Below are 20,706 nucleotides of genomic sequence, written 5' to 3' on the forward strand. Positions count from 1 at the left end.
CCTTTTTCTTTTATATAAGCATTGTAATTGAGAGAGATATCCTTCTGCTGAGGGGGATTCAGAACAAATAAGTTGTGGGTTTTGCACAAGTTGTCCCCATGTGTCTGTAGGATTAGCAGGGAGGTTTGCCTTTTAGTGAGGCAAAAATCATTCAACATTGGCACATTTTAAGAATTTCTTAATGATTTAGCAGGTTTTCTTTGTGTGCTTTAGATTTCAGGATCATTAGGAGCCAAAATAAAATGCACCATCTGGAATGTATTGTGCATCAGGGTCTTTCCAGTTTATTTCATTATTGATTCATGTCAGTCAGCTGTAATGACTTCATTGAAGTACTTGGCAGAATCCAAGTTCCCAAGTGGCTCTGAATGCCCAATTCTACAAGAGCTGTCCTGGTTTAGCTAACTGACTAGCATCACTATGGACCCACAGTTTGAGCAGTGTTTTAAACAAACCAAACTATCCTAAATAAATAATAAGCTTTGCCTTTGGAGCAGTAAGTGCTTATAGAAGGATGTGAAGCATGGCAGAGGACATGCTCTGGATATATCATCTGATCATGTAGAGAAGTGGAAGGCCAGTGGATTTTTTCTGTTCTTACGCTGGCTCAGAAATGCCATCATTCAACTATTGTGCAGCTCTTAGTATGTGAAGCCTCCTCCTTTCCCTGATACTCTTTTGTATTCAGCTGTTCTTTACATATATTTTTGCATCTTGAAATGCTGTATATGAATTAAATTTTCAATCAGTATTCATAGAGGATGTTTCAAATCTAGTCTTCTACCTAGGTTCCAGTTTGCAGACAACATTTGGTATTGAAAGAAAGATCAGATTATACTTTTTGAAAAGTTTTCTAGGAATATCAGTATGATCAATGTCTAAAGTAAAGATGAAGGCAAAACAGCACTTCAAACCTGCAAAATACCAGATTTTTAGATTTGGTAAAGCCTTCAGAAAGGGTTTCTGTGGTATCATTTTTGCATGCAGAGGACAGCATAAGAAAAGGAAGCACGTGAAAAGAGTGCATTTGGCATATGAAAAGATCTACATATTATTGACAAATTTGAGGAAATAGAGATAGGAAAGAAATTTTTAATGAATCTGTATAGTTTAGTGATGTATAGTGCTTTATCATGCTGTATAATAATTTCTTATGTTCTGACTTGAAAACTGTACAGATATGAACATCAGTGTGTTTTTGGATGCTCATTTTCATCTAGATCCCATGACATTTTTCCAACACTGTTTTGCAAACAGTAACATTTGTGTAGACACTTGCTCATGAGCTACAGCTGTGCTTTATCAAATCATATGTATTGCTTGCACAACTCTATACAAGAAACTTTCTGATAGTGGTAGGACATTTCTCCAGGTGCAGGATTCTACAGAGTGGAGAGACTCTTCCCAAGGGAAAAATGAGTTACAGGTGACTTTGGCAGTGAATTTTAACCAAATTATTTCTGTGCATTGCTGAGTTTGTGTATTTTGTTTATAGTCCAAGTGAAGGTAGGCTAATAGGGTTGTTTGACAAAGATAATTTACAATGGGAGAAATAATGGCATGGTAAATTTTGTTGTTTGGTTTGTTGTTTTTTTAACCACAAAGTTGTCATAATTTGAGAGTCCTAGCTAAGTTTCAGATTCAGAACTTTTTTCCTTTGGATAGGTTGCAGTCTGAAAAATTGGAGAGTCCTACAACAAGTTAATGTCTTCCAGTTTTATTTAGTAAAGACTCAATAACACTTTACACACTTAAAACCCTTATTCTATCTTCTGTGATAGTAAAGCCAATTCAAATATCTGAAATGCCTTTAATCATGTACTTGTATGCTTATGAAAAAAGAAATATTGATTTTATGATCTGACTGTATTGAACAAAATTGCCTTGACAGGATTGTATTGTTAGAGGGGAATTTAACATAAGAAATATGATATTGGCTTCACATTTTCAAGAATATGTGAATGAGGAACAATCCGCCTTAGATTGTGATATTAATACAACATAATATATGAATTTGATAGTGTCTTATTATTGAATCACAGAAATTAAAGACAAAAAAGGTATTTCAAACAATCTCACTTCCTTTTTCTGACCGTATGTTTCATCTGTTCTACTGTACAGAAAATCAAGTGATAGAAACTGTTTGATTCCTATAAATTTTTTTATCAGGAAGATTTTTTGTTCGTCCTTATTTCCTCACATGCTTTTTAGTCTAAGTTGCTGTTGAGGCTGTACATTTTTTTCATTTCATTTTACATTTGAGATGTATAGTGGGATAAAGAAGAGAGACAACAGATGCAAATATAGACACATGGAAAGCATAGAGAACAAATCTCTTCAGGTGGTGATTAGTGCAGTTTGGGAAGGAGATAATTTTTTCCAGTGTTTGCTCAAATTCTGTCCAGGTCCTGTTCGAGACATGTCAATTCATTTTGGATGAGACTTGTGGTTTCAGTATCAGTGCCTGGTCAGAGAAGAGTATTTCCAACAACTCTGATGGAAATTCAGGTTTCTTGTTGAATCAGAGAATGAAATTGGTTTAGAGATAAATTTGGAGAAAAATTGGATGTGTCTTATTAAGGTAGTTAAGGTGATGGTGTGAAGCATTCTGCCCATCCAGCAAGCGTTCCTCAAGATGAAGCTTTAGTTAAAAATCTGTAGATGAAAACATTTCTTTTAATATCCTGTAGACTTTCTTGCCATAACCTCTACAGAACAGCTCATCCTGAAAGCATATTTGAATCTGTAGAATACTTGATTCCTTTTAGAAAACAGTTTAATGGAATTTAGTTATGCCGACACAAAGAAGCCTTCTGATAACTTGGTTATAGGGATACCACTTTGACTTTGCATTAATTTACTGGATTTTGGTGCATCTACAGGTCGCAAAGCCCCCTTGCTCAGCACCTTAAATTTGCAGTAATTTGCAATAACTTTATCAAGTGTTGTGCATTTCTGCCATCTGTTGGTGGAATCTTTGAATGCACATCAAAATTCTACAATATTTCTTACAAAACAAGCAACTTTTATCCAGCTTTGATATATTTTTTGGTTCATTTTACTTAAGTTATGCATTATTTTATATATAATGGAAGCCAAATTCTCTAAAACTTCCTAGAAGAATTTTATGTATTGTGTGCATGTGCACTGCTTTTATGTATGGTAACATTTCTTTCTACACTTCAAATGCCTTCAAACAGGGATCAATGAATTTAATGAAAAGAGTTTTTTAAATGTTCAGTGTGCTTGGTGATTTGTCAGTAATCTGTCTTTGAATGGACTGTATCACTTTGGCATTGTATTGAAGACAATATTTTTGCTTTTTTGTATGTCCCCTTAATCAGTTCAGATTTCACAGAGCATGTATGTTTGGATAGGGCCCCAGTTAAATTAATACTTTCTTCCCAATGGGCATTTGAGTTGCTGCAATGTTAAGGCTAGAAGGTAACCTTGTGACAAGTATTTATTTGCCTAATCCAGGACAGATTTTTATGGATATTGTTGCACTCCTTTGTGACTATACTCTTCTCTCTCCTCCACTGATGAGAAGTCAAACAAGTAGCCAAAAGACACTGGAGCAGAGCAGAAACACAGGGACAGCACTAGTTTCATGTGTCATTAAAGTCTGTCATCTGACATGCATAGAAACTGTGCTCTTGCTTCCCTACCTCTGTCAATTCAAAGCAAACAGGATAATTTAACTCAACTGTTCCCAGTCTGCCTCTGAGTCTACCTGTGAGTGGTATTTAACATTGCACAGAAAAATGACCCCAATAACATTCTGATTTCAATTCTGCTCTGATGGGGAGGGGTGATAGGCAGGGGGATATCTTGATTTTTTTTTTCATGTGTGAATGAGTGGCTGGCTTAGCCCAAAAGTAGTCCTAGTTTCTGAATTTTGAGAAGCTGTTGAAAGCTAACATCATAGCTGATAACAGTTATATAGCTTTACAAAGTGCTTCCTACTGTATTTGCCTGGCTGGATGGATTAACTTGACCTCTTTCATCTATAAACTGACTGAGCAAAAATGTACCTTCAGTGGAAGAAAAAATATTATCCAGTCCTAAATTTACAGTTAAATTCACGCAAATATTACCTATAAATGAATGCATACTGTTTGTTGCCATCCTGCTGTACTTGATCCCAAGCCCTGCTTGTCACTAACTTACTCTCTTCATTACCAAGAATTTCTTCCTCATATATCATTGCTTAGCATTATAAGGCAGAATATTAATAGAAATATTAAATAACTTAGGTCAAGAACACATTCCTGACTAGACTTCCAGGGAAGACATGCCAGATACATTTTAAGACTCCCTGGGGTTTAGTCCATTTAATGAGTGCCATGGCAATGCTGAGTAAATTACATCAGTATTTATAGCTCTGTCACTCAAATATGTCATTTAATGGAAAAGCTAATGGCATATGATGCTTTTCTAAATGTATACTTAAAAATAATTACTTATCTTGACTACTCAAATACTTTGTAGTAGAATTCTTTGTTTTGTCTGAGATTAATTAATAGGCTCATGGTTGTTTCTTTTAAGCTTATGGAAATAACATAAACTTTTTTCTGGAACTTCTATAAACTACATGTGTCAGACTTGCCTCCAACCAACTCTAACTAGTCCACAGAATTTTAAAAACTATTGGATGCAAGTTACCCAGACATGACTTAGAAATGTCTGGCTTAACAGATGTGTTTATTTTCATTCTCCTTAGTCGTCTTAGTCACATTAGGAAGGCAAGTATGCAGCCATTACATGATTGGCTTTTTCTAAGTTCTGAAATAAAATATGCATGGGAAACTTCTGCTTTTTCTCCATCATTACTGAAATGTCCACCATGTTTCTAGTCATGCTATGCTACGATTAAAATGTCTTTGCAATGCAGTAAGTCTGTGGTTGGTTAATGTATTTCATAAATGTTTTATTCCTTTTGTGTTCTGCTGTTTTTAAATGGAAAAAATATATTACTGTTTTGGACTGGATTTTTTTTTTTTTAGAAAAGTAAACATTATTAGTTTTTTCATTTAAGTGACCTGAATTGGAATTCCTGGTAAGATTTCCTTGTCATATAACCAACCCTCCCTTCAGTGAATACTCAGTATTCTTTCAGGGTTCTAAATATTATAACCCTACAGGTATATTAATGTTCTTCATCATATGTTTTTCAGGTACTAGGCTGTAAGCCAAGCTGTTTTTATGTATATTTCATAAAGGAGCATAAGCAGCTAGACTTTCCTTTAGCTTGGTGTAGCCAAATTATCTGTTTGGTGTTCTATGTCATGTTTTTTCTGGACATCAATCCATAAATGTTAAAGATCAGTCTGCCAAATTTAGTGATTGAGAAGCACAGAATGCTATTTTGTTGTAGATTGACTGCTAAATTTGAAGTTGTTTATAATAATGGATTTTAACTTTGCTCAGAATTAATTCAGTCATACTCCCCTGTAGGATAATAAAAGAATAGTAACAGCAAGTATAAAGGACTTATGCTGAAAAGCAAATCGCTGCAATTTCCTTTAATAGCAAAATATTTGCATTTCTTAATAGATATTACATAATTTTCTTCACTCCATATCCTTTTTCTGTCCAGTTAAAATATGTTCTCAATAACTAGATGGTATGTACAAAAAACAGACTATTTTCCTTTTGTCCTGCTTTATATTATCAGTTTAATTACTTTATGACTGCCCTTGGATTCTCTAATGCTTTCAGTGGCCTTTCTGACTCTGTAATTAAGTTCTTCTGCTTAAATGAAGGCTACCTGGACTGTTGAGTTTTCTCTTTAATCGAATGTGGAATAATAAAAGGAGAGAACCCATTCCCTCAAACTGCTGAGGGACCCCATAATTATTTATTCTGTCTTCGGGCATTTGTGTTTACTTGAATGAGGGGAAATTAAAAATGCTTCTTTTAGTGTCACATTGTCATCAGTCAGATGATTTCCAAATTTTCTTGAACTATCTACAGCATGTAACTGACTTGCACAATTTCTTTACTGGTAATATGAGAGATTAGATTGATTTCTATTTTTTTTTTTTTAATTTTACTGGTTATCTTATGCCAGCTGAAAGACCAGTTCAAAATAAAATTTCATTTCTTGGCTCCCAGGTGATAAGTTCATATGTATAGTTCCTTGTAGGCATTCAGTCTAGTCTTTATATACTATCCCATAGTTATTCCCCTGATAGCTTCATCCGTTGATTTTTTTACTGTATTTTTTAAAATATTTTGAATCTGTGTTAGTTTGTTGCTGAGTGGGATCTGCTCAACTTTGAATTTTGAATGCTTGTTGTTTACAAGCAACTTTATAAATAATATAGTTGATATCTATCCAAATCCAAAACTAGAAGTTCTTATACCTAGAACATGACATTTTATATTTTGGCATTTTTAACATGAATTCCATGATTTCTTGTTACTCTTTTTGATCTTTGGCTCATTTTGCATTTCTAATTTCTGTAACATTGCTCAAAGGAACTATTTTATTTTATAAACCCTGGACCAGAAGTACTGCAATGTCCATGTAGTTCTCATTAATTCATCACCTGGTGTGCTCTAGTGTGCTCTGTGGTGCGTGAGTCTGGGTTTATGTGGAATTAAGAAAAGATGCATTATTCAGTTTAAGTAATTAAAAACCCCAAACTGCATATCTGTGTTCCTCCTGATGTTTTTGCAAGACTGAATTAATCAAAGGCAAATCCTGTTGAGACTGAAATTGGTATAAACTGATGCAAAGATAGTTGGGCTTTCACTAGAAAGATTAGAAGTTAAGAATTCCATATGAGACTTGAGAAAGTTCTTCTGTGTCTGTTTTTTCTGAATATCAGAGGGCTCTGATGGAACTGATGTACTCACCTGAGACTGGAATTTTATTTAAACTGGATCATTCATATCCTTCCTGTAATCTTTTGGCAATTATTTCACTCTACTTTATAGATATGAAACTAAGAAAAGTCAAGAGAGAATTCGATTAAGATTTTTCACTCTTGTTATCATTCTACATTCAAACGGGGAAACTTCATTAATATGGTCATTTACATGCACTGCTTGACCATCACCTGAGAGGTCCAAACCCCACTGGGATTAGGAAGGATGACTTCTTCTGCTTCAGTGCTCCATATCAGTATGAGAAGAGCAGTTGGTGAGAGCCTGCTGCTGCTAACACCAAGGCTGGGGGCTCAGTCCCTGTATGGGCCATACACCTGGGAGATCCTGGTGGGTCCCTTCCATCTCACAATATTCTGTGAATCTGTTAAGTTTTGACCTTCCTGCTCATGTGACATTACAGAATTAATAGCTGGATGGCTAAAAATCTGTTCCCTTATCCACTGTTCTGTCTTTACAGTTGCAGCATTTTGCTATACACAGACAGACAGCATATAGAGAAGGAAAACTTGGGAAGCGTTCTTACAGCTGAAATATTTAAGGCTTTTTCTGAAGTTTTGAATTGCAAGATATTTATACCATATGGCAGTTTCATACAATGTTGACTTTAGTCAAGGGAACAGTATCCTTCATAGTTTGTCACATTTTGCCACTAGTTTCACATCAATTTTTTGAATGCTTAACGTTCTCTAGTACTTCTGTATTTATACTCTTTCATTATACAGGGCTTACACTGGATTCATTGCTGACCCACAGATTTTTAGCCTTCGTTAACCTTGTTATCACCTTCAGCAGTGTTTAGTATCATACTATCTCCAATTCTAAATGCAAACAGAAACACATCAGAGCAATCTGTGAAATGAAGGACATATTTCTGCACCACAAAAACATCTCTGAAGTTATTGACTCTTCCATAGCTACTTGCACTGCAGTGGCTTACCTAATGGATTGCCAGAAGGTTTGCCAATAAAGCTAATGATGCTCAGAAGTCAGGATATACAGGTTCTTTAGATCTGTCTCCTTTTTTGTTGCTTCTTTTAGTTTCTTCTGTTCAGGAAACTTTAATTTGTAATGGTGTTAAAGAAGATGCTGCTAAACTTGGGAGTGCATTTTTGATTCATTTAGGCATTTAGTTTTTAATTGTTTATGTAAAAGTCAGTACATTGTGTTTATAAATTTTATATAGTCATTAAAGATTTTTTTCTCTAAATCTATCTAGTGAACTCCTCTGCTTTGGTATGTATAAAGGGATCTGAAGTGAAAAAATTGTTTTCTTGGTATTTTAGGTTTCAGATATCTAAGCTTGTCTTCAAAATTGCATTTACCAGAAGCAGGTTTTCCCATATCTCCCCAGATGCGCTTTGATTCAGAAGCTGAATGTTGGAAAAGCAGTGTATTTAACTTCATCATTTCATGTGTTTGTTGCTAGTAAATATATAACATGGAGCAAATACAAAAAGAGAATGGTGCATCTTTTAATTTAAAAATAGTGTTAAAACATAGAAAAATGAGGGTTTCTACTTAAGTAAAACGGCTATAAAACTTTCTTTCTAAAGCCATTTTATTGTTGCGGTTATAGGTGACTTAAACAGGGAAATTATTTTGCCATCTTTTAAAATCACCTTTTATAAAGTAAGGCAGATGGAACTGTGCTACTCAGACAGGTTTAGTGCACAGCATTTTGTTAAGCATTATCCTTCAAGGAGTGCTGGTTTTATTCAAAACAGTAATATTGAAGCATCACTGTGGATGTTTAGCTGAAATGAATCAGCTGTCTATTATCTGAAGTGTGAAGTTCAATTTGAAGAGGTTTTGCATTAAAGTTGGGATATCTAGCAACCATAATCTTCATAATCAAAAGTAAATTGTTGTAGTCCTTTAGAAGCACAGATGACTGAGAGCAAAATGCTTTTTGAGATTTCTGAGGTACTCAAAACTCTCCAGGTGTTATTTCTCCATTATCACATAGTTACTCTGCTTCTCTGTAGAAATTATCTGTCAGCTTTATTGTCTTCCTAATTGCTGATTGTGTTTTTCTTTGATCAGCCCCACACCATGTGGAACGTTTTCCTACAGAACTGAAGGAGTTTTTGTGAATGAGTGAGCTCATGGTGCACTACAGAGGCACACTGGTGCCTTTACAAGCCCTGTGCAGGCAGCACTTAATGCCAGTCTCATTCATCCACCCTGCAGCCCCTTGGCCATCCAAAGTGTCATTTACTTGAAGACAGGGAGTAATTGCAGCTGGCACTGGCCTTGGGGATGTGGATCATACCTGCAGAGCCCAGCTTTTTTGCTGAGAGCTAGATAGAATATTAGTAGCCAAATAAGAGCACTGACATTGTGTGCTTAAAGTAACACGAGGATTATTTTCACATTTTAACAGTTTGCTCAATTTTACTTAATTCTGTTCTGGGATGCTTTTCTCTGAAGTTAGTCAACAAGCCAGTGAAGTTCTAGTATCGATTGCAGTGTTGTGACAGCAGAAGAATGAATCACAGCAAGATAAATATAAATTCCTGATATGGTTTGAATATCTTCCACAATCTTCACATTTATTTATTTATTTTTCTTTTTCAAAATGCAGCCTTTGAAAATGTTTCCTATTCAACATTCATCTTCTCTGATACCAAAACTCCTAAGTCCTGGAGGGGTTCTTACCAATGTGTGTGTATGTTAGGGCTGCTGTAGGTAATGGGTGTAAAAGTTCAATTTTTAATTACGAGCAGAAGTGATTAGTTAAATATGTAAGTAAATAAATTCAAAATATTTTATTAGAAAATATTACAATTTGTGTTGTAGATATATAATTTATATATATTGTATGCAATTTCATTATTTGAAATTTAGATAATTATTAAAGCATAGTTAATGAAGTGTTTCTTAATGGCTAATGGGGTTGGGACAATGCTAACTTTGAAGAAAAAGTTATTTTCATAGTGGCTAGTGTGCAGGCAATATATATCATGATGGAGTTTCTAGATGTGTAATATTGTGAATATAAATTAAAAGGAGATGGGATTCTTTATAAAGCAAATGGTATTATTTGGGCTTTTATTATCTATTAAATTCCAAATTTGTTTTTTTCTGTGTTGTTTCACTTTCCTTCCTATTGAGAGCAAAGTGCAGATATCAGCACTGTAAGAGTAGAAACATCTGGAAATATCATCTGAATTCTTTCATGTTCACTCTCACCTGGGAAATTAATGTAGAGAAAATTGTATATCATTGCATGTGGGGCAGATCCTGTAAGAAATATGCTGCATTCAGTGGAAAATAGCCAGTGATGCATAGATTTGGGGGACAGAATCTCCTAGGAAAATTTCAGACACCTACTTTACTAGGCACCGGCTCTAATCTACTCTGATAGTGCACAGAAATTTCACTATCTTCTCTTATTGATTGGGCAACATCAGCCTTTAAGGGAAAGCATTTCTGTGCACCTGAAAATGTGAGAATTTTCTTCTCAGTAGGCAGATCACAGATTTTCTGTCTAATGTGAATTTGAAGAGTTTTAAGTGCTCCTTCCTTTACTGGCTTTATTCTTGACTCACTCTTAGTGATGAATTAACAGTTGCAGTTCTCAGACCTCGTATTTAAATAGGATGCACTGCTGAGGAGGTGAAGACTATTTTTTTAGTACTGATTGGGGTGAAATAAGGGATGCTGAAACACGGTGTGTGGATCTATACAACAGTTGTGTTTCCAAAAAGAAAAACACCACAATCTTTAATTTCTGTGGAATTTTATGACTAAGTTCTTAATCCTACAGCTGGTCAGAAATACTGTTTATTGTTTGTACAATATAAATTTGCACAATATGCAAGGAATCATTCTGTATATTGAGTAAAAGGCTATTGCTTTACCAGGACAAGCATAAATATTTTTTGAATATTTGTCATTTATCTTGTCAGAAAATAGAATTAATGTTTTTTGCACCTGGATCATAATAACGTACAGGATTTTGTGGTATATAATTTTCATAACTGGTTTCTCATAATTAATTTATCTGCATGTATCTGCTCATATCCATTCTTTAACTATTTTATTTGTGCAACTCAAAGGCTGAAGAGGCTCGCTGAATAGGATGCATTATATCATACCAGTTGATTAGAAGTGAAATACTTGACTCCTTGTCAAGCCCTATTTCATGGCATGCTCCTTGTTTCTTTGGCAGTTACGGCCTGTGCCTTGTGACTCACGGGAGCAAAGACAGGCAGAATTGCAAGGCTTTTTTTAAATCAACCTCCTGCAGCATGAGTCAGGCTTTAGATCTGGCCTTTGCCCTTCCTTTGCCTTTGTTCTTATCATTTGTTCTGCCCTATGGTTACAGCCTCTCAAAATAGCATATTCCTGATTTTAGTGCAATTTGTTCCTGATGAATGCCAGGGAAAATTATATAAGATGCTAACTTGTGATTTTTCAGGAAGGGAAACCTCTCTATATTGAGTTGTAATGGTCACTTTAGAAAGCAACATCCAAATTTCCAACCTCCTGTGCTGCCTTCTTTGCAAGGTTAGCTTGCTGGGGTTTAATCTCTTATTTCAAGGCTCATTATGGTTTCTGTAGCACCATCAGTAAATTGTACAATTAATATTTTTCTCCCCAAATCACAGAATTACAAAAGGCATATTTTACATCTATTTTGAATATGGAATCACAGTATCTGGAAAGGATTACACAAATGTAATATGAAAAAAATAGAAAAATGCGAGCTGAATAAATTCTTTGGCTTTTAAACTCTTTTTACCCACTAGGTCAATATGAATACTGGTTATTCTTCCCTTCATGGTTTCAATCTTTTGTTAAAAATGGCACCAACGTCACTTTGCTGGGATAATACATCTTTTGTAATATAAAATGTGTACAAGTTAATGGTCCCTGGTTTTATGCAAAGATCTGCTCTTCATTTATTACTGGATATATCTGTGCTTGGTTTATGAAATATGACACAGTTTTTGCCTGAAGTGGTGTAAAGCAGGAAAGTGAATGTTTACATATTGAGTGAATGGTTTTATTCTTGCTAATGCCAAGCTTTCTGAAAATGGTTTAATAGCTTAAGACTTTGAGACTAGGAGGTTAAAAGTAAATAATGCAACTACATGCGTTTTCTCAGGAACTCAAGGTTGGATTGTAAATTTACCTTCTAAATAATTTAGTGAGGTTAATGAGTGGTAAATTCTTGGCAGAATGAACATTATATTCAGGTTTTGTCATAATCTATAGATGTTGCTACAAAGCTGTACTAAAAAGTAGTTGTTGACCAACCTGTAGAGCTTTTAAATTCGGACATGGCAGGGTATGTTTTTTTTTTCTATGAATAATACTTTCACCATTTTTGAAATATCAGCAATGAAAATTTTATGGGCCATTTTGTGTACAGCAAACGGCTTTTACATTGTCATTTCAGAAGCAGCAATTTAAAAGAGAGGAAAGGTAGTGTGGGGAAACTTCTGTGTTCACTTATTGTAAATTAAATTAAAAATGAATTTTCAAGGAGAGAATAGTCAGAGGATATAACAGTTATTTTTCTCTGCAGCAGGTTTCTCCTTGGCAGGTTTCCTTGTGTTTTGTGGCTTTTTGTAGATTGAGGTTTTGAGCACAACTATAAGCAAATGGCATCCCACAAAAGCACAGCAAATCCAGCACCCACATCTAACCTGTGGCTGAAAGGACAATAATTTGATACCCACTTGTTCCCAGTATATTGGTTTTCTGAGGCAGGATCTAATCTTCCCTTGCTCTCCTTCAAGGTGATATATCAAGTACCTAGTCCCTGCATAGCCAAAGCTGAAGTGGAGCTTAGCTGCTGACAAGTCTTGCTTTCTTCTCCTGCATTTTTAAGCTTAATAGCTTCACATTTGGATGGACTTGGAAAGCAAGTTGTCATTTAATCATAGCAGTACTTCCATGAGTATGTAAATCTGTTTTTGTGACAAGTTCAAGAAGGGTCATGGAATGATGTCCTTCAAGGGTATGCTTCTGTAGAAAATAGGAAAAACTTGTAAGTACCTTGGATTCATTGAAGGCAAAATAGGTTGTTAAAAGTCATTCTAGAGCTCTTTATAACAAAATGTTTGTTGATTAGTTTGGATTAAATCTTCAGAGCAGACATTTCAGGTACTGCGGATAACATGGGGCTTTGGAGTTTTGTATCTACCTCAGACCAGGAGGCCAAGGAGCATGTCCTTCACAGGGGCAGGAAACAGTGATAGTCTACTGATGGCACCACCTTCATGTGCTTAATTGGGCTCCAGGCTTTCACTCAGATGTTCATCTAAGCTAGAATACTTAAAAGGTGCTTTTCTGGATAGCTGAAAAAAAAAAAATTAGTTTGCAGAGAACAATTTTCTGTAATCTAATTTTACATCTAATATAAAAAATTGACCAAGTAATAGATTGATGTTATAGATGGTAGCAAACTCTAAATGTCACTGAAAATAAGAAGCTGTCTTAGGTAATTGAGTTGTAGAACAAAATACTAAAAAAATAGTTATTTGAAAAGCAGAAATGTCTGCACAGGAAGGTAATACCAGTAGCTTTGTGTGGCTGGCTGTGATGTTAAGAATGCCTCTCAGCACAATATGCCATCATTCTGCTGCTGCTCAAATTTATATACATTTTTTTGAACTTGTCGAGCAGGTTTACTTTAGATATAATCCTAGTTTGTGTCATTTAATTTATGTTTTCAAATTTTGATGTATGCAACTGCTTAAGCAGTGCACTGACTGAAAAGAAATTGATAAAAATCTGGCTATGCCAGGAAGCTGAGGAGTTTAAACAATACTGTCAAATTGTTAAAACCAAAATAATAGGTTATGTAAACTAAACAGCGTGGCTCTTGCTATTTATTACTTAGGTCCTGTTTTCCTTTAGAGACATTCCAGGCTTTCAGTGTAAATGGATTCTACACCCAAACATTTGCTGTACTAAGTATAAAGTGCACTAATGATAGGTTTAAAATTGGATAATAACAAGATTACAATACTAGTCAAGAGGAAATACAGAAGGAAAGGAAAATAGTGTGCCTTATATGGTAAAAAGTTAAGTAGGACGTGCATTCAGTTTGAGCTGTACAAGATGTGATTAGTAACACAGATAAGTACTACCCCATTCAAATCTTTTCAGTTGGAGAGGAATGATTCAAGTGCTCACAGATAAATCTTGGATGTTTGTCACATGCAGACATAAACCCCATCCCTATAGACTCAGTGGAACCTGACTGTTGTGACCAGTGGGAACGTAACCAGGTTGTTTGTAAGAACTTAGTGTTAAAGGTTACAATGCAAGGGACTCACAGAAGTAGTTTGCTTCACTATCTACATGTTCCTTATAATTTGAAATTTCTCTGTACTACAATCCCCTTTATATTTGGCAGTCTACCCCTTAATAACATTTCCAAAATGCTTTGAAATCCTGTGTATTTCATATAAGCACATGGTGCAGCCTATTTTTATGTCTGCTTTGCATTGTACTCCAGATGGCATTGCTATATTTGTGGGTCTTCTGAGGCCAAAAACAAGGGGGGGAAAAAGGAAAAGAAAAAAGAAACGATAAGCATATTCCTCAAAATGAAGATAGCTTTACACAATGAAGTTTGTGTATTATGCTCAAAGCAGGAAAAATCATGAAGAAAATCTGTCATATGTAATGGAAGAGGATGATTACTTTTGATTTGTAGAGCTTTATCCATTGAACGAGGTGGTAGTTGACTGAACAGAACTCCAGTTTTGTGAATATTCATAGAGCAAGTCAGCTTGAGAGAGCTATGGACTCTATTCTTCGTGCTCATGCTTGATGGCTAAATTGTTTTGATTTTTTTTTCCTTCAGTAAGATAGTTGTCATTAACTGGGATTGGAAGAAGGGTTGTTGTGTTTATTTGTTGGAGGTTTTTTAATTTCATCTGGTATAAATCCTGCAAGAGTTGACTGATTATGTGACCTCTGCCTTCTGCATACTAACTTTAACTGGAAAACAGATGTGAGCTTGCCAAAGAAACTAATACACAGTAAATAATTCCCTTTATGTACATATATTCTAAGAGCTATATTCTTTGCTAGAGTACTTGTTCATTCCAAGTGAACAGCATCATGTTTGTGGGTTTTGAATCAATGGGTGTGGTTCTTTGATGCATCTGAAAGAAGCTTATGTGGTAATATCCGGATAGAAGATGGCTTTTAAGCTCTAATACATCTCGGATCAGAGGAGCATCTGCACTGCCTGCTTGCTTCTGTGATTTGTTTTGCCTATCCAGTTTGTGATAGCCTGTTTTGTCAAGCTGAGTTTTGTATTTGAATTCACTCTGTTTGTTTCAAGCTAACGGAAATGAACTAGATTATACTGCATTATCTTTTGATAACAACCGCTAAAGGGGAACTTTATCATGTGTCCAGTTAAACAAATCTGCTCCCAAAGAGAAGTTCTGTTAAAGAAAGGACTCTGAGCTGTCTCTCCATGTTGACACTGAATTAGCAAAAGAAAGGGTATAAATCTGTGACCATCTTTGCTGTTAGTGAGTGCTGTGACTGAGGACTGCATCACAGTACTTCCTGCAGTGCTTCTGGAGCTGAAGATACAGTCATGATTCCCAGCAAGATTTTAGTCTACCACAACCCTTCTGGGGGCACGCGTACAGAAACGTACAAAAGTACTAGAAGGCGTAAAAAATCTCATGGAGAATTGTTCAAAAATGGATATCGTGTCAAACCTGGACATAATATCCCCGAAAAGGAAGAGCAGCGCACTTTGCGAAACTCCTTGGTGTCTTGTTATAGGGTCGGCTCATACTGGGGTAAGGTCCAACTCTGAACTTTTTCTTCAGAACTGTAGTTTGTTATACTGTCTCTCATGCTAATATTACTGTATCTTCTAAAAAAGCTATTCTGTTTTATTTTTCAACTTTAAAAAAGAGCTGAAGTGTTTCACTTACTTTGCAGGAAGAATTCTTTTCCAGACTTACGAACTGAAATCTACTCCTACCTCGCCAGCAATGGGGTTCATTGTTCACCTAGAATCAAATAATCCAGTCTTTATTGAAAGATGGAATGTAATATTCTGCAGTGTTGGTGTTACCAAGAAATTTTGTTTGAAGCTGCTGTCATTTAAAAGGTGTAATAGCAAGTTGAAGGAATGTACAACAGAAAGATTTATTCTAAACTTGATTGTAGTTTTACTATCCTGGTCATAGAGCATTGATTTTTTCACACTGCAGGCTATTCCCTTCTCTTGTACTGTTGCATAACAGAGGTGGGGAAATGTATAAAAATATTTTGTCTGGGTTGGTTCCAAGGAATGACAGATTCTTTTCCTCCCATTCTATTTCTTCTTTTCTTTTCAGTTTGAGCTTTCATTTTCAAGTCTATCTACAGGGAGTAAGATCTCAGAAAATTCTGCTGTATTCTATGAAGATGTTCAAAATGGGATTTTTTTGCATCCTAAAAATTATCCCTCCATCCTGTGTCTCAGAAAAGGTTCCTAAATATGGATTCTGGGTTTTTTTCTGACTTCAGTAAACTGTGTGGTCTTAATGAAATCTAGGGTGGAAGTAGCCATTGATAACTTTGATGAAGATGTTGTTCTGATGAATGGGTGAATGGTTTGTCAGGAATAAAAGTGGCAAACAGAATCTCTGTGTATTGAAGCCTCACACCAATATTTTGGACATACTCTTGTCTCTTAGAAAAAAAAATAAGCAGCCTAAGGCAGTAAGATGGGGATTACATATTTCATTGGTGAGAAACAATGTAATGCTTGGTGCTGTTCTTGTTGATTGACCTTTCATGTCAAACGAAGAACATCCCAATTCCTCTTTCTATTTATTAGAATATCATTTAAATCATATAAGTATAGTTGTCATGATTTCCTTGCTTTTCCCTTTAAAGATTTAAAATAGGAAATTTCCTTTTTTTTTATTTTGGTGGGTGGGAGGGGGGTGGATTGGGGTTTGCAAATTATAGCTAATCCTGGTTGCTTCTGTATATTAGTCCAGTGGAAAGCATCAGTTCAGCAGACAGAGTGCAAAACTGTCTGACAGACAGGAAAATACCCTATTGCTTTTAAAGTCAAATAAAACTGTAAATATTACTCCTTGCTGTAAGCTTTATAGATAAAATAATTTTCTACTGTAATTGTGTTGCTATGGCACATAGTCTATTGGCCATGTCAGGATCACTACTCTGTTCTAAAGAACCCATCCATTTTGCTGAATCCTTAGTAAAGGGTCAGAAAAAAAGTACTCCTGCTATATTCTAGATGTAGCCTGGTAGTTCAGCACGGCATATTCTTCCTATTGAACAGATAATTGATTTCTTTAAAACTTATTTCAGGGGTTTTTGGCAATACGCAGCTTCTCCTAGTGACCATTTTTTACAGATTTTAGGTGGAATACCATGCTATGAAATATTTTATATTTCACATATTTTCACATATTTTATATTTTCAGTGTAATTTGAAAACAGTCTATTTGCTGCACAGGCAACACAGTAGCTAAACAAATACTTTTGCAGTAAAAATAATGCTGTGGAAGAGTTGAAGTGTTCATTGAAGGTTTATTTGAATCATTATACCTACAACTCAGATTATTGTACTAGAGGCAAAAGCTATTGACTAAAAACCTTTGTCTCATATTGGTTTTTGTCTGTTCATATTGTTTATAATCATAGAAGTTTTTTCTGGTCTTGATATCTATGAATATCTTATCTTTATTCTGGATATTGCAGCTGAAATGAACTCCAAATCCTAAGCATATTTTAGTCATCCATTTAGAAGCAGAAGACTGAGAAACTCAAGAGGTCCTTCTTTTATTTTATCTGTGTATTTTTTTTCTTTCATTAGAGAGATATTTGGGGTAAACTAAATATTTTGGTACTTACTTTTTGATATAATTTGTAGCATAGCAAATTAAATCCTATTCTGATCAGATCCCATAAGAAAATTTAAATGTATAACTCCTTGCCAAGAAAAAGTTAAGTTACATGATGGAGAGAATGTAGCAAGCATTTCCTGAGCATTCTGTTTAGCAGTTTACAATTAACTTTAGCAGACAGGGTTATGGAATGTGCAAAATTAGAATGGAATTCACTGTAATTCATAAGAAACTTACCATATCTCAACCCTTGGTGAAATAATTTAAATGTAAAGCAGTTTTGTAGGTATTTCATAAGAAAAGAAATTCTTCTCCAATTGTACAAAACACAAATTTTGCTTAGGAAAGAGAGCTGTATGCATTTGTATATGTAGCTGAAACAGCTTTGGGGAAGGGGAAATTTTTGTTACTGCTCCTATGAGTGAATTTTGCTTTCTATTTTTGACGCATAAACAAATATCGGCTATTTCTGCTCTCGGTAAGGGGGTAGCCCTGAAAGAGGTGGCATGGTCTCAGTTGTGAGACAGTGGGTGTGAGTGCCCCCTCAGCAGGCGTGCAGGAAGCACGAAGCTGAGTGGGCACTTGGGGTGCCTGAGGGGATGGGATGCCATCCAGGACCAGGCCAAGTGTGAGAAGTGGGTCTGTGGGAATTTCTTCAGGCTCAGCAAGCCCAAGTACAGGGTCCTGCACCTGCCTTGGGGCACCCCCAGTGCCAGCACAGGCTGGGTGAGGAAAGGGTTGGAGGCAGCCCCTGCAGAGGGCTGGGGGTACCTGGAGAGGAGGAGCTGGACATGAGCCAGCAATGGGAATTTGCAGCCCAGAAAGCCAATTGTGTGCTGGGCTGCATCCAAAGCAGCATGGGCAGCAGGCAAGGGGGGAAATTCTGCCCTGTTCTCCATTCTTGGGATCCCCACCTGCAGCTCTGTGTCCAGCTCTGGGGCCCTCAGCACAAAAAAGAGGATGTGAGACCTCTTGTGAGGAAAGGCTGAGAGTTGGAGTTGTTCAGCCTGGAGGAAAGAGGGATTTGGGGAGAGCTTATTGTGGCCTTTCCATACCTGAAGGGAGCAGAATTTTTAACAGAACCTGCTGCAATAGAAGAAAGGGCAATGGTTTCAATATAACAGAGGGCTGTTTGGAATACAGATAAGGAATTTTTTCACCATGAGCATGGTGAAACAGTGGAAAAGGTTGCCCAGAGAGGTGGTAGATGCCCCAGCCTTGGAAACATTCAAGGTCGAACCAGACAGGGCTCTGAGAAACCTGATCTAGGTCCTCATTGCAGGGATAGTTGGGCAAGATGACCTTGAAAATTCCTCCCTGCCCAAACTACTGTGTGATTCTGTGAAAATCACATAAAATTAAACACATATAGGAATATAATAGGAGATCTGTTCGTGCCTAGGAAATTTCAGGATACTGGAAAGAATTTACCATGTAATAATTCCTTTGGCTTTCATAATTGAAAACCAGCCCTATTTTGTAGTCAAAATGTCCAAGCAAACACTCTAGTGTTTTGTTTTTGCTTTTCCTAATTCTATTCTCTGAAGTAAATTTTTAATAATTGTGTGGGCTGCAGCAAATGCAGGACTTCACCTATAATAATAATTTTCTTTTTCCACAAAAAACACATTGAGCCCATAGTATTTTTCATCTATCATATGATGACTCAACTATTAAAATATAACTTAAGCCTTACAAGGATTTGGAGATAGAGATTTTATTGCTAACTTAGATGTTTCTCAGGTTTCTTTTTGAAACATAGCAATGGTTAACTTGGTCTTAGCATTAGCTTCAGATGCAGTGATAAACATTTTAGAGGCAGGGTGTTTGTCACTCCAGCCATTTTTCATAAAAGTTTATAGGGAGCAGAGTGAGGAAAGCAGCTGGGTCAAAAAGAGCTGGAAGGTTTATGGTAGCTAGTAAGGATCCTCCCTTTCCCTGTCTAACCACATCCTTTGGATAGGAGTAACAACTGTGGGAACTCCTGGAAGTGGAGCAGAGGGATGTGTCTCTCACAGTTTCAGCAATGTGATCCAAAGTTATCATTCTCTAATTGCAAATAGATCTGACATTTAGCATTATTAAGCTTCATTTTATTGCTTTTCATTTAGGTCCCTGAATCCATTTAGCAAGCTGTGATTAATTTTCAGAGTTACCCACAGTCAGTAATTAAAAAGAAACTTCATATCCATATAATAGACATGAGTGTACCTTAACACTACTTAGGAGCCTTAACAAGGCAAAATATAAGAGCAAATACTTTATTTAACAACTTTCCAATAATACTGCAGGAAAAACTTCTTGATATAAACACATCTTGCCACATGCACCTTTGTGCTTGAGGGGAACCTCTTATGAGATGACGAAAGCTGTGACCAGGTTCATGTTTGCCAGGATCAGTATTTCCTTAAGTTTCTAGAAATAAAAAGTGGTTTCCTGCACTGGAGTTGAGTAAAGTAGATGTCAGTAAAGAGAATCTATGAGAAGAAGCTGCTCTGGACCTTCCTGTAACAGTTGCAATATCACATTACACAACTTTTATGTAACTCTTGGCTGTACTCTCTAATAAAAATTATCCTTCATGCTTTACTTTAATTTTCTAAGCTGTGCATGTGTACAGTACAGAGTGTACTTTTATTCATATGCCAAAGATCTGCAGCCAAATCATTTACTATCAGCATAAGACTATTTTAATAATTTAAGCCCTTAATCTTCTCAATTAGTTTCTCTTGCACACACACTCTTTGTCTTACTGACTTTTTAGTTGTCTGGGAATTGCTATGCACGCGATCTGATTTCAGCATAAAAATGCTATTTATTTGTAAAAATGCTTTTTTAAAAATAGTGATATGTAATGTATTCCTGTAGTTATAGACTGATGGAAAGAATTGTAGTAAATTTGCCTTTTTCAAGAGAAAAAGAGTGATTTCTCTGTTTTCCTTCATGA

General features: G+C 35.9%; 1 protein-coding gene across 34 annotated transcripts in view; it reads left to right on the top strand.

Annotated features, from left to right (window-relative positions):
• Positions 1 to 20,706, top strand: part of KCNMA1 (potassium calcium-activated channel subfamily M alpha 1) — a 406,748-nt gene that overhangs the window by 232,409 nt on the left and 153,633 nt on the right. The gene's annotated exons all lie outside the window — the stretch shown is intronic.

Source organism: Zonotrichia albicollis, chromosome 7 (genome assembly GCF_047830755.1).
Source record: "Zonotrichia albicollis isolate bZonAlb1 chromosome 7, bZonAlb1.hap1, whole genome shotgun sequence".
Lineage (NCBI taxonomy): Eukaryota > Metazoa > Chordata > Aves > Passeriformes > Passerellidae > Zonotrichia > Zonotrichia albicollis.